At 35.1% G+C, this 13,090-nt stretch overlaps 1 protein-coding gene across 13 annotated transcripts in view; it reads left to right on the top strand.

The window, feature by feature from the left end:
• CHODL (chondrolectin) overlaps positions 1-13,090 on the top strand; it is a 371,149-nt gene that overhangs the window by 207,518 nt on the left and 150,541 nt on the right. For all 13 annotated transcript variants that reach the window (XM_010344886.3, XM_074389471.1, XM_074389468.1 and 10 more), the window contains one exon: positions 6,042-6,093. The gene's annotated coding sequence lies outside the window, so the exon portion shown is untranslated. The remainder of the gene's footprint in view (positions 1-6,041; positions 6,094-13,090) is intronic.

Genomic DNA, 13,090 nt, shown 5'->3' with positions numbered 1-13,090 from the left:
TCCAGAACTTAAAGCATAATAAATAATTGCTTTTTAAAAAGGAAAAGAAATAATAAAGGTCAGAGTAGAAATAAATAAATTTGAGATGAAGAAAAGAATACAAAAGATAAATGAACAAAATATTTGGCTTTTTGAAAAGTTAAACAAAATTGACAAACTTTAGACAGACAGAGAAAAGGAAAGAAGATCCAAATATATAAAATCAGAGATGAAAAAGGAGACATTATATCTGATACCACAGAAATTCAAAGAATCATTAGTGGCTACTTTGAGCAATATATTTTTAAAAACTACAAGAAATGGGTAAATTCCTAGACAGCTGCAGCCTATCAAGATTGAACCATTAAGAAATCCAAAACCTGAACATACCAATAACAAATAATGAGATTGAACCCGTGTTAAAATGTCTTTTATTAAGGTGAAGCCCAGGACCCAATGGCTTCACTGTGAATTCTACCAAACATTTAAAGAAAAACTAATACCAATTGTACTCAAACATTCTGAAAAACAGAGAAAAAGGGAATATTTCCAAACTCATTCTACAAGGCCAGTATTATCCTGATACCTAAAGCAGACAATGACATATCCAAAAAAGAAAACTGCAGGCCAGTATCTCTGATGAATACTAATGCAACAATTCTCAAGAAAATACTAGCAAACTGAATTCAACAATACATTGTAAAGATTATTCATTTTGACCCAGTGGGATTTATCCCAGGGATGTAAGGATGGTTCAACATATGCAAAACAATGAATGTAATATGTCATCTCAACAGAATGAGGAACAAAATACCATATGATCATTTCAATTTCAACTGATATTAAAAAAGAATCTGATACAGTTTGATATCCTTTCATGATAAAAACACTTAAAAATTGGGTACAGAAGAAATACACCTCAACATAATCAAAGCTGTATAGGACAGACCCACAGCTAGTATCATATTGCAAGGTGAAAAATTAAAAGCCTTTCCTTTCAATCTTGGACATGACAAGGATGCCTTCTTTTATAACTGTTAAAAAACATAGTACTGAGAGTCTTAGCTGGAACAATCAGACAAGAGAAAGAAATAAAGAGCACTCTAACTGAAAAGGAAGAAGTCAAATCATCCATGTTTGCAGATTACATGATCTTTTCTTTGGAAAAATCTAAATAATCCACATTAAATCTGGTAAACAAATTCAGTAAAGTTGCAGGATACAAAATCAGCACATAAAATTAGTAGCATTTCTACATGCCAACAGTGAACAATTTGAAAAAAATAAAGTAATCCCATTTACAATACCCACTTGTGAAATTAAATACCTAGGAATTAACTTAACCATGGAAGTGAAAGATCTTACAAATGAAACGTATAAAACACTGATGAAAGAAATTGAAGAGGATACCAAAAATCAAAAGATATTTCATGTTCATGGATTGGAGGAATCAATATTATTAAAATGTCCATGCTACCCAAAGCAATCTACAGAGTCAAAGCAAGCTCTATCAAAATATCAATGACATTCTTCATAGAAATAAGAAAAACAATCCTAAAATTTATATGGAACTGCAAAAGACCATAACAGCCAAAGATACTTTGAGCAAAAATAACAAAAATAGTGGAATCACATTACCTGACTTCAAATTATGCTACAGAACTGTAATGACTAAAGCAGCATGGCAGACATAAAAACAAACATATATATCAATGCACCAGAATAGAAAATGCAGATACAAATCACACACCTGCAATAAACCAATTTTTGACAAACATGCCAAGACTGGGGAAAAGACAATCTCTTCAATAAATAGTGGTTGCATAACTGGCTATGCCAAAAATGAAAACTAGACCCCTAACTCTCACCACATACAAAAATAAAATCTAAATGGATTAAAGACTTAAATCTAAGACCTCAGACTACAAAAATACTACGAAAATTGAAGAAATGCTCTAGGACTTCGGTTCAGGCAAAAAATTACTGAGTAATACCCCACAAATACAGGCAACCAAAGCAAAATTGAACAAATGAAATAATATCAAGCTAAAAAGCTTATCAGAGCTAATGAAACACTTAAGAATGTGAAGAGACAACTCACAGAATGGGAGAAATATTTGCAGACTACCCATATGACAAGGAATTAAAAACCAGAATATATAGGGACCTCAAGCAACTCTGTGGGAAAAATCATTTAATAATCCAATTTAAAAATGTGCAAGGGATTTGAATAGACATTTCTCAACAAAAAACATGCAAATGGCAAGTAGGCATATAAAAAGGTGCTTGATTTCTTTTTAGATAAAAGTGCTCACTTCTCATCAGAGAAATGTAAATCAAAACTACAATGAAATCTCTTACTCGTCTTAAATGGCTTTTATTCAAAAGTCAGGCAATAACAAATGCTGGTGAGAATGGGGAAGAAGAGAAGCCTCATACACTGTTGGTGGCAATGCAAATTATTACCACCATTTTGGGAAACAGTTTGGAGGTCCCTCAACAAACTAAAACTAGAAATATCATATAATCCAGCAATACCTCTGTTGGGTATGTACCAAAAAAAAAAAAAAAAAAAAAAAAAAGAGAAAGGAAATCAGTATACAAAAGATGTATTTGTATTCCTATGTTTGTTGCAGCATTGTTCACAGTAGCCAAGACTTAGAACCAACCTTATTGTCCATCAAGAGATGAATAGAAAAGGAACACATGGTACATATACCCAATGGAGTATTATTCAGCCATAAAAATGAATGAGATTCTGTTATTTGTAACAACATGGATGGAACTTGAGGTTATTATGTTAAGTAAAATAAGCTTGGCATGGAAAGATAAACATCACATATTCTCACATATTTGTAGGTTCTAAAAACTAAAATAATTGAACCCATGAAGATAGCACAAGGATGGTTACCAGCTGCTGAGAAGGGTGGGGGGGGGGAAGAACTGTAGGAAATGGGGATGATTAATGGATAAAAAAATGGTTAGAAATAATGAATAAGAAGTAGTGTGTGATAGCACAATAGGGAAACTACAGTCAATAATAATTTCATTGTACATTTAAAAATAACTAAGAGTATAATTAGATTGTTCGTAACACAAAGGATAAATGCTTGACAAAATTGATACCTAATTTTTCGTGATGTTCTTACTATGCATTGCATGCCTTTACCAAAATATTTCATGTACCCTGTAAATATATATATATCTACTATGTACCCACAAAAATAAAAAAAATTAAAAATAATAATGTATATTATATTACAATATAATTCTTGTAGCTAAAAAGCAATGTAGTTTATATTTTTAAAATTTCAGCAAATACCTGATATGATGGAAAAATAAAGAGAACTACCTATGACTTATTCTTGTGAAATTTCAGAAAATGAGGATAAAAAATAATCCTAAATCTTTCAAAAAGCCATCTAATAAAGATATCAAAATCAGTTGGAATCAGAACTTTACCCATAATGCTGAATGCTGGAAGCCAAGCAACAGTTTTAAGTTCTAACGGGAAAATAGTTTCAAGCTAAAACCTCAATACTCATCAAATCATTCAATAAACAAACAGATATTTTTATGCAACTCAGAAAATTACTTCTTCACAGCATTTTTTAAAAACAGTTACTTAGGATGTGCTTAAATAAAGTGAGTGGTAAACTAATAACACATGTAATCCAGTACGTTAATTGAGATCCAACTCTGAAGAACAATGACATGAATCCCCCAGATGATTTCATTGAAGCAGGACTAGAAAGTGTTTTTACTTACTGACACAGGTGGATGGAGGAATTCAAATGCTATCCACTTATAGAGGTGACCTGCACAGTTGTAGTAGTATAGTAGACTGGATAAATCTAAGGATATGACAAAAGCAAAGAAGAAAAGAAAACAATAAAGACAATTAGACATTATAAGAAAGGTAAAAATAATAAAAATAAATAAGTTATATAAGAGAAGACAATAACACCCTAAGTAGACAAGTGAAAAATATTTATATAGTGTAAATAAATTTATATAGTGCAAATAATATTAAAAATATCCAACATGTCAAATCAATCTACTGACAAACTGTGGAAGAACACATTGTCAATCTATAGATGTTGAAGGTGGAAGGCAAACAGAAATGAGCAGGTGGACAGGAGTGATAAAAGGATAGAGCAAACATCGACTATATGTGGTTTGGGGAGTAAATAACAGAGAAACATAAATATAACAGAGGAACTAAAAGTAGGAATATAACTAAACCAGGCAGTTAGCATGAGGAAAGGAAGTAAGGGGATGGTGACAGGTTTGTCAAAGAATGGAAACATTTTCTGTGTAGTAAGAATTTCATATACAGTTCCTAATGTTGATAGATGAGTATTGGTTTAAGGATATTATTTAGATGCTCAAGGATACCTGAAGAACTACAAAAAGAAACAGTTTGAACTTGTTGCCTTTAGAGTAATAGAGTTGAATGGATAAAAATAGGGTAGAAATTATTTAAGATTTAAATTTTATGCATGTATTGATTTGACAAGCACAGAAATGTAAAGTGGAAACAACTGGAAAGAGTCATTGTTGAGTGTGTGTTCATTCAAATGATCTGTGAGAGTATTTATATACTGTATGTAAAAAAATACTTTTGTGAATTTCATCTCATATACAGATACTGTTCTTAAGATTTTTTTCCTCCAATTTTGTAACTTCAGGCAAATCAATGAGTGTTTCAAAACCTCAGTCTACTCAGCAGTAAATTGAGAGTATCATACCAGAGATGGTTCTGTAGTTTTTGTGTATGTTTGAAATAGTGTTATGATTTCGCTGTGTCCCCATCCAAATCTCATCTTGTAGCTCCCGTAATTCCCACATATTGTTAGAGGGACACAGTGGGAGATGACTGAATCATGGGGCTGGGACTTTCCTGTGCTGTTCTCATGATAGTGAATAGGTCTCATGAGATCTGATAGTTTTAAAAATGGGAGTTTCTCTGCACAACCTCTCTTTTTGCCTGCTGTCATCCATGTAAGACGTGACTTGCTCCTGATTGTCTTCTGCCATGATTGTGAGACCACCCCACAAATATGGAGCTGTATAATCAAATCAACCTCTTTCTTTTGTAAATTTCCTGGTCTTGAGTTTGTCTTTATCAGCAGCATGCAAACAGACTAATACAAATAGTAAATCTTTATTGCAATTTTAAAGGTTTTTTTTTTAAAAATTAGAGTCCATGTGGTGTCTTAATTTCTGTTTTTCTTTTTTTTCTATTTTCCTTTTCCTATCCTTAGGTCAGTTTTAGAAATTTTTTAGTACTAAATATGTCAAGATTTTCATTTAATACTCAAAAAGCTGTAAGATAAATTCTTAATTTTTTTGAGATAGTCAAAAAAGATGTCTGACCTGCATTTGAAATATGACATTATAACATAATTGAAAATATGACAATACCAAAAAAAATGAAAGGAGTTGAAGCCAGTAGCTATATTTTCAATATTATAATCTATTTCTATTTACCACTTTTTTTTTTTTTTGCTGATGTCTGTACTTGTGAGTGTGTAAGAAAGTTTCTTATCCAGGGTAAAGAGCACTAATGAAATTACTGTGTGACACTTCTTGAAAAATGAGAGAAATCTATATTTAGTTTCCATAATGAAATTCATATTTGCTTGGTCATGGCCCAAATTGGTTTTGAAAAGTATATATTTAATTGAGGCAGATGAAGTGTCCAAAACTTAATACGGATAAAAAAGAAGAAAAATTTAAGAAGAAAATTTCCAATTAAAGATGAGTAATTGTGGATTACTCAGGTCCAAGAATTAATACTGATTAATGTTATGTAATGCAGCAGATATTGCCAGGATGAAAATATTTGAGTGTAAGCTCAGAATAATAAAAAACAGCTGCTTTGTAACTTGCATTTAATAGCTGCCCTCATCATCTTAGTCTGTATCCTTAGGGTAAAACTTCAGTCAAACTGACTTTACCATTCATGGGAAATCTCAGGAGATTATTCCTTGTAACTTCTTCATTGGCATTTTGTCAATCATCCAGGGAATGCCTAATACTTCCTTTTGTCATTTCAGGATTCCTCCTTATGTCCTTTCACCTGAAGACTTTCCAGATCTGCTGTTCCCAGTAAGTTACTACAGTACACTACTGACTGAATGCTAGTCATTTTTGGCTGGATTTTAACTACAAGGAGACTGAGCAAATTTGTTAGCTACATGAATATCATGAGGCAGGACTTATGAGGGTAGTGGGGAAGGTCAATTTAATTATCTGTATAAAATATGTCAATGAAAACCTATTTTTATTCTGGTTAATTTATAATTTATTATTTCACTTATTTTTGAGGAAGTTTTAAAACAATTAATGTTACCTATAAAAGGATTGTTTAACAAAAATCACTGATGCATAGCTCTAAAGAAATACCTATTGCCCTTCATAATTGTCTAATCCATTAATTGATTTCATAAATCAAAGTTTATAGACAAGTAGGACCCATCATAAAAATGAATACTTGAGGAGCCTCATGAATATTTTGTTGCTAGAAATAATTTCTGAATTTCTCTGCTGAGCAGTAAGAAAGCACTCTTTAGTACAGGGAGGGAAACTTTAGAAAAATGAGATGCTATAAAACTTAAAGTAAGAATTGGAACTGAAAGTAACAACATTTAATTTCCTTGGCACAAATTCCTGCTTTATCATCCTGAAGTCTTATTTTGGCACGAAGTTAGCAATAACACTAATCTCTCCTCTGGAATCCAAACTGAAGATAGATTATTTTGTCTCTAAAAATTTCATTATGAAGGACTAAGTATAGAATAGATGAAAAAATATTTTAATACAATGTTAAGAATATCTATTTTAGAGTCAGAAAACCTAAACTTGATATCCAGTTTTATTTGTTTGTAGCCTCTTCTCTTATAAAATAGAAATAATAAGATTTAATTCAATGGATGGTTGTAAGAATGAAAAATAATGAGAAAATGTGAATTCTTTTCAAACTGTGTTTTTCTACAAAAATCAGATATTAAGATAATAAGGAAACTGACACTATTTCAAGAAAAAAATGGTTTTAAATATAAATATCCTAGTCTCTCACTAGAGGTACTAAGAAATAAGGAGAAGATTATAGACCTTGATATTAAAACAGTCTGAGTTTGACTCCTGATTTGAACACACATTAGCCAAAGCAGCCAATCAATGTATTTCACATATTTTCTGATTACACATTGCTGTATAAAGAATTGCCCCAAAACTCAGTGTCTTAAGACAACCACCATTTTATTACATATCATGATTTTGTGGGTCAGGAATTCAAATGGCACAGCTGGTGTTTCCTCAGCTGTATGTGGCATTGTCTATCTCTCAGTGTATTCAGGTGGTGGATGGGCTGCTATGGGCTGGCTAGGATCACTGACTTCTCTCATGTGTCTGGAGCCATGGTGAAGATGGCTGCAAGGCTGGGCTCAGCTGGAGCTGTGGAATGACATGTCAGTGCCTGACATCTCCAGCGTGACTGTCTCCTCTTTTATAGAAGTTGGCTTTTTTCAGAGTGAACCTCCCAGGGGACCCAGGCAGGAGTAGCAAGGCTTTGCGTGACTTAGCTTCAGAAGTGCCAAACATCCTTTCGGTCACATTCTTTTTATCAAGAGAGATATATGGTCTAGCCAATATTCTAGAGGAAGAGGATTAGACCTCACCTCTTAATCTATCACAATACCTCCGAGCCTCAGTTTTTCCCTTTTATAAAACCCACTACAGTAGAGTTGTTGTGAAGATACAATGAGATGATGTCTGTTAGGTTCCTCACATAGAGCCTTGCAAAAAAGATTTCTCTCCTCTTTTATTTTTCATGTATCAAGAGATCATATTTCCCAGTGTCACTAAGACATTAGACAGGTGGGAAATACTGAAGTAAGTAGAACTTCTCACTCTCTGAGCATTCAAAATAGCAGTCAAGCAGGTTTATGTATGATATGGTTAGGCTTTGTGTCCCCACCCAAATCTCATCTTGAATTGTAATCCCTATACACGTGTCAAGGTAATTTAATCAGGGGGGCAGTTTCCCCCAAGCTGTTCTCATGACAGTGAGTGAGTTCTCATGAGATCTGATAGTTTTATAAGGGGCCCTTCCCCTCTTCTCTTGGCACCCTACCACCTTGTGAACAAGATGCCTTGCTTCCCCTTTGTCTTCAGCCCTGACTGAAAGTTTCCTGAGACCTTCCCTGCCATGTTGAACTGTGAGTCAATTAAACCTCACTTTCCTTTATAAATTACCCAGTCTCAGGCAGTTATTTATAGCAGTATGGAAACAAACTAATAAAATGTACCATAATCATAGAAAATACTCAAGGCTCAAACCAAGTGGGATCTTTAACTTATTGTAGGCCAATACAGGACTGGACTGCTAAAAAGTGATGTACTTGAAGAACCTAGACACAGGACACTCTAGTACTCTACCACTCTGAACTTTTAAATTTGATAGTAAGAGGATATGGGCAACTATTGTTTTATAGTCTGTGTTACCAATCGCTATTCCTAATGATTCCAGCAACACATGTTTAAATTCTGTTTAGTGTCTCCTGTAAGTAGAGAGGATGTAAAATCTATTTTAAAAGATATCTAACCATAATGGTTACCATTAAATGTGGTCTCAGTAAGTTTCAAGATTTTCTCCTTCCCTAATGCTGCTATATAATTGATGTTTCAGTAGAATGCTATGACATGATTTGGAAAATATGTCATTTTTTTGGCTGCCCGGCAGCTGACCTTTTGTTTTATGTTTGTGGAATTGTCTTGAATCCTGGTAAGACTCAGATAACATCTTTGAATAGGAAGCTGAAAAGGGTAGATATTTTTTTCCGCTTTTTGGCAACTAGAGTAGACCCATGAAATAGGCTTAAATAGTCATGGCTATTTCATATGATGAATCATGATGTAGTGATTTAAAGATTCAGAGCTTCAAAAAATACAGTTTAGAGATGAGAGGTCACAGCTGCATGCCACTGTGCAAGAGTGGAGGGTGAGGTGGAGACTGGGACAGCAGTAGTCTGTAGCATTCAGAACCAGCTGTAGCAGAGCAAGCTCTGGTGTTCATGCTAGACTTGGTCTGTTGCAGGATTTTACCCCAGTTCTGTCTGACGCCTTACTTATGTGTGTTTTCAAAGCCAGGTCCGTCAGTCTTTCCTGCAACTCTGTGACTCATTTTACTTGATATCTTTGTCTGCTTAAGTCAGCCAAAGTTGGATTTTGTTGCTTACAATTAAGAATCCTAATCATTATGGAACTTACTATCAAGAGTGCTTACAGGCCACAGATCCACAGGGAAGTGATAGCAGTGATCCTTGATATTGGCTGCACGTTGGAGCACCGTAGAAGGTTTGAAAAATGCCAATGCCTCAGGCCAACTCATGTCAATCACATTTAATGTCCATAGGTAGGAAACCAGTTGTAGATACCTAAAACGTTCTTTAGGTCATTCTAATGTGACAATTAATACAGAAAAAGAAATACATTGCTTTCTGAAGATGGGGATGTTGATGTGGATTAATTATATGTATCTGCTAACCCATCCCCAAGTTATATCCTCTGAGAGGGTCCAGAATGTACTTCTTTCACCAAGGTTTGGATGACTCCAATAATCCTGGAAAATCACTTCTGTGGCTGTTCTCTTTAAGCCAGAGACAGTGAAACATTTCCCTTAAAAGTGGCTTCTCTGATGCCAATGAAGACAGCAGGATTATTGTAATAGTCTGCAGGGCTTACCTGATAATCATGATGATGAGTCCAGTTGGGGTCTTGGGCATTCTGCAATTAACAATGGGTTGCTAGGACTAAAATGGATGAGAAATCCACAAAGTTCTTCCTTGATTTGTATAACTGGAACATTTCGAAGTCTGGCAAGTGGAAGTCTGACTTGATTTAACTTTTAAGAGCCATAAATCCATATAAAATATTAGACCTAAGTCATTTCAGACAACTCAGAGCCCTTGAATAAAACACAGACAGTACCCTTGAGGATGGAACCTGTGAAAACATAAAAAGTACTGACAAAGGCTGTGAGTCCTAGCCTTCTTTGATGGTCCTTGGTCATTTACCAGATAGCTCAGTGGTGCTTCCTTCATTGACACGGCATAAAGAGCAATATAAAGACTCTTAAAATATTTTTTGTTGCTAGCTCTTTCTTAATTCTAATTTCTGGGAACTCAGAACAGCACTAGGAATCAGAACACCAAAGAAATCTTGGTTTATCTGCCATATACCAGGCCTTGTGGGACCCTGGCACCACCTTGTGGGTGGTTGTCTCGGTACCCTCATGTACAGAAGGAGAGTATGCTTGAAAACTGACAGAATCCGCTTTTATTTCCTGCCCTAGAGATCATAGCTATTATGATAAGAAGGACTAAGTGGAGACCTCTGGGGAACCCTCTCCATAATAAGTAGTCCATCTAAGGGAAGTATGAATAGCAATGCCATTTTCAGACTTGGAAGAAATAGGGGTAATGAGTTCTTTATATTTCCTTTTGATCTGCCAGTTTGCCTATTGTTTACAGACGTTAGATATGAAGTTTGAGAATGATAATGAATTTCTGGAAGCTTAATCATGTGGTTGCTCCAATAGCAGCTGTAGTTTCCAGTTGTGGTCTCTTAATGGGAGCAAATAAACAGAGCACCTAGCTCCCTGTACACAGATAGCAGTCTGGTTGAACTTTTTGTCTCTACCCAAGCAGCAGAGAACATCAGAGGCATTCTGCCTTTCCCTTGGAAAGACAAATGCACGACGTGGAGCAAGGGCAAATCTCACAAAAATACAGGGGCCTATCAACTCAGTGGCAATAATACCAGGCCATTGCAGGCCTTGAAAGCACTAGTTGTGCAAGGAGCTTGGTTGCATCTGTCTATTTTGGTTGCTACCATGTCGTCCTCCCTATGACTTACATCTTTAGCCTTGTGAAGAGTTTCCTAGAAGAAGTGGGCCTAGTGTGATCAGGAATATATCTGCTGCAACATAGTAACTAACCTCAGGGTTTGCTCTGCAGGAAATGAAGTTTCCTCCCATTGGGTAGAACTTTGAGCATGATGCTATATGTCTGTAAGACCTGGACAGAGAAATGGCCTGAGCTCAGTAGCTACATTGCTTCCTGAGCATGGCTAATAGTTTGATGGTGAAGTTGAAGACACAATTTTTTAAAAAGTAAAAAGTACAATGAATATGTGTTTGGATATAAGACTATCTGATTCCCACATGCTATCTCATTGGAAGGCTCCTATGGAGAAAACTTTCAATAAGCGTGTGGAAAAGATGACCTTTGCACAGAAAGATGATCACAGGTTATGAAAGATGATCACAGGTTATGTCCACACCATCTACAGTGTAGAATAGATAACTATTCCAGGCTGGGATTGACTTGCCCTGCGTTTCATGCATTTGCCAGTCTGTGAACTTCCTGATTTCCATTTACACCATTGTGTACTGTACACAATGTTGTTTTTGAACAAGGAACTCACTTTACAAGGCAGTTGCTCATCAGATTCACTATATCATTTACTGTGTGATCTAGTAGCTTTGACCTTTGGGAATACTAGAATGGTTAAACAATTATGTCTACTGGAAGATCACAGTTGCATGTTTAGGATGTGGTCCTTTAAATGTAAAATGTACTCTGAACCAGCAACCAATTTAGGATGCTGTACCTCCCATAAATTGAGGAACTAGTAGATGAAATTGGGAGTGGCATGCCCTCACTGACATCTTATTATATGCTAGAAATATTATCTTTCTTATCCCTAAAACACTATGCTCTATGAGGGAGAAATGTTTCCATCAGGGATACAGCAAGTTCTGTGTTGAATTAGAAGGTAAGATTTATGCTTAGCCATTTTGGGCTTCACAAACCACTGAATGATCAGCCCCAAATGAGAGTTATTGTGTTGGCTGTAATGTTACTGAGATCAGATACAGATCTCAGTACAGATACACACATTACAAAATAAAAGTATATGAAGAGAACACAAATGATACCTTGGCTGGCCCCAAGTACTGCCTTGTCAAGTGGTATACATAAATCCTACATAGATAGGATCCTTTATGAAATAAAATTTGGTCACTCCACTGGAAAAGCCCTAGCCAGGTAGATAATCGAAAAAGAATTATGAGAATGGAATAAGAATAGGGAGTCACACAAAACACCTTTATGAATAGCTACAGAGACAAGATTATAGTTCTTTCTCAGATTTTCTTATTTGCTATGTCGTGTGTGTGTGTGTGTGTGTGTGTGTGTGTGTGTGTGTGTGTTTCCTCTAACTTTCTATTTATTTCTCTCACTATTTTGCATCAGGTTGTGTGGTGGTGGTTAAATTTATAATTGAATTCACATATTGTAGAATATTGAAATAGGATTATGACAGATTGGCAACTGAAAGAGATCCAGAACTCACAGCAGAATGTTGACTAACATTTGGATCATCTTTTTGTAAGGAAGAACGAAACGTATTTTCAGCATACAGGTGATAGCTTTTGCATTAATTATGTAACAGCAGTTTTTTAAGCCTTCAGAATTTAAATAAAGTTATATGTGAATATTGTGCAGTTGTAGGGATTAATTATATATTTATTTTTTTATTCCTGCAAATCATCTCAATCTTTTTATATTTTGAGATTGCCCACCTCACAAGTTCTGGTAGAGGTCAGAGCATCCCTTTTTCTCTACAGAATCTGAAAATCAGATGCTTAGTAGCTTAAACTTTTTTCCAGTGAGAATGGGAACAGAAGATGTAGGTTTGGAATATGGGATCTAGTCACCAAGGGTTGCATGAATAATAAATGACTTAAGGAGAGAGAATAAAGACTCTATTTTGAAGGTGATGAGTCATAGGAACACTAGGAATAGCAAGTTTCCAGAGGGCAGCCATGGCAGTGGATGAGGAGTGGCATCAGATGTCCAAGTTTGGCATTATGTTTTGGGGGTACTTAATTTTTATCAAGACTTCAGCTACAGTCCTGTCTGCTGTTTTACCTCATTCATTCTTGTCTTTTTTACATACCTTTTTTCCTCCCTCACCTTTCTGAAGATTCGGCAAATCTTTGTATATGCTCAGGGCTGCATTGTGTGCTTTAAATAAATTT

Source organism: Saimiri boliviensis, chromosome 18 (genome assembly GCF_048565385.1).
Source record: "Saimiri boliviensis isolate mSaiBol1 chromosome 18, mSaiBol1.pri, whole genome shotgun sequence".
Taxonomy (NCBI): domain Eukaryota; kingdom Metazoa; phylum Chordata; class Mammalia; order Primates; family Cebidae; genus Saimiri; species Saimiri boliviensis.
Note: the sequence above shows the minus strand (reverse complement) of the source record. Positions and strands in the feature narration are given on the sequence as shown.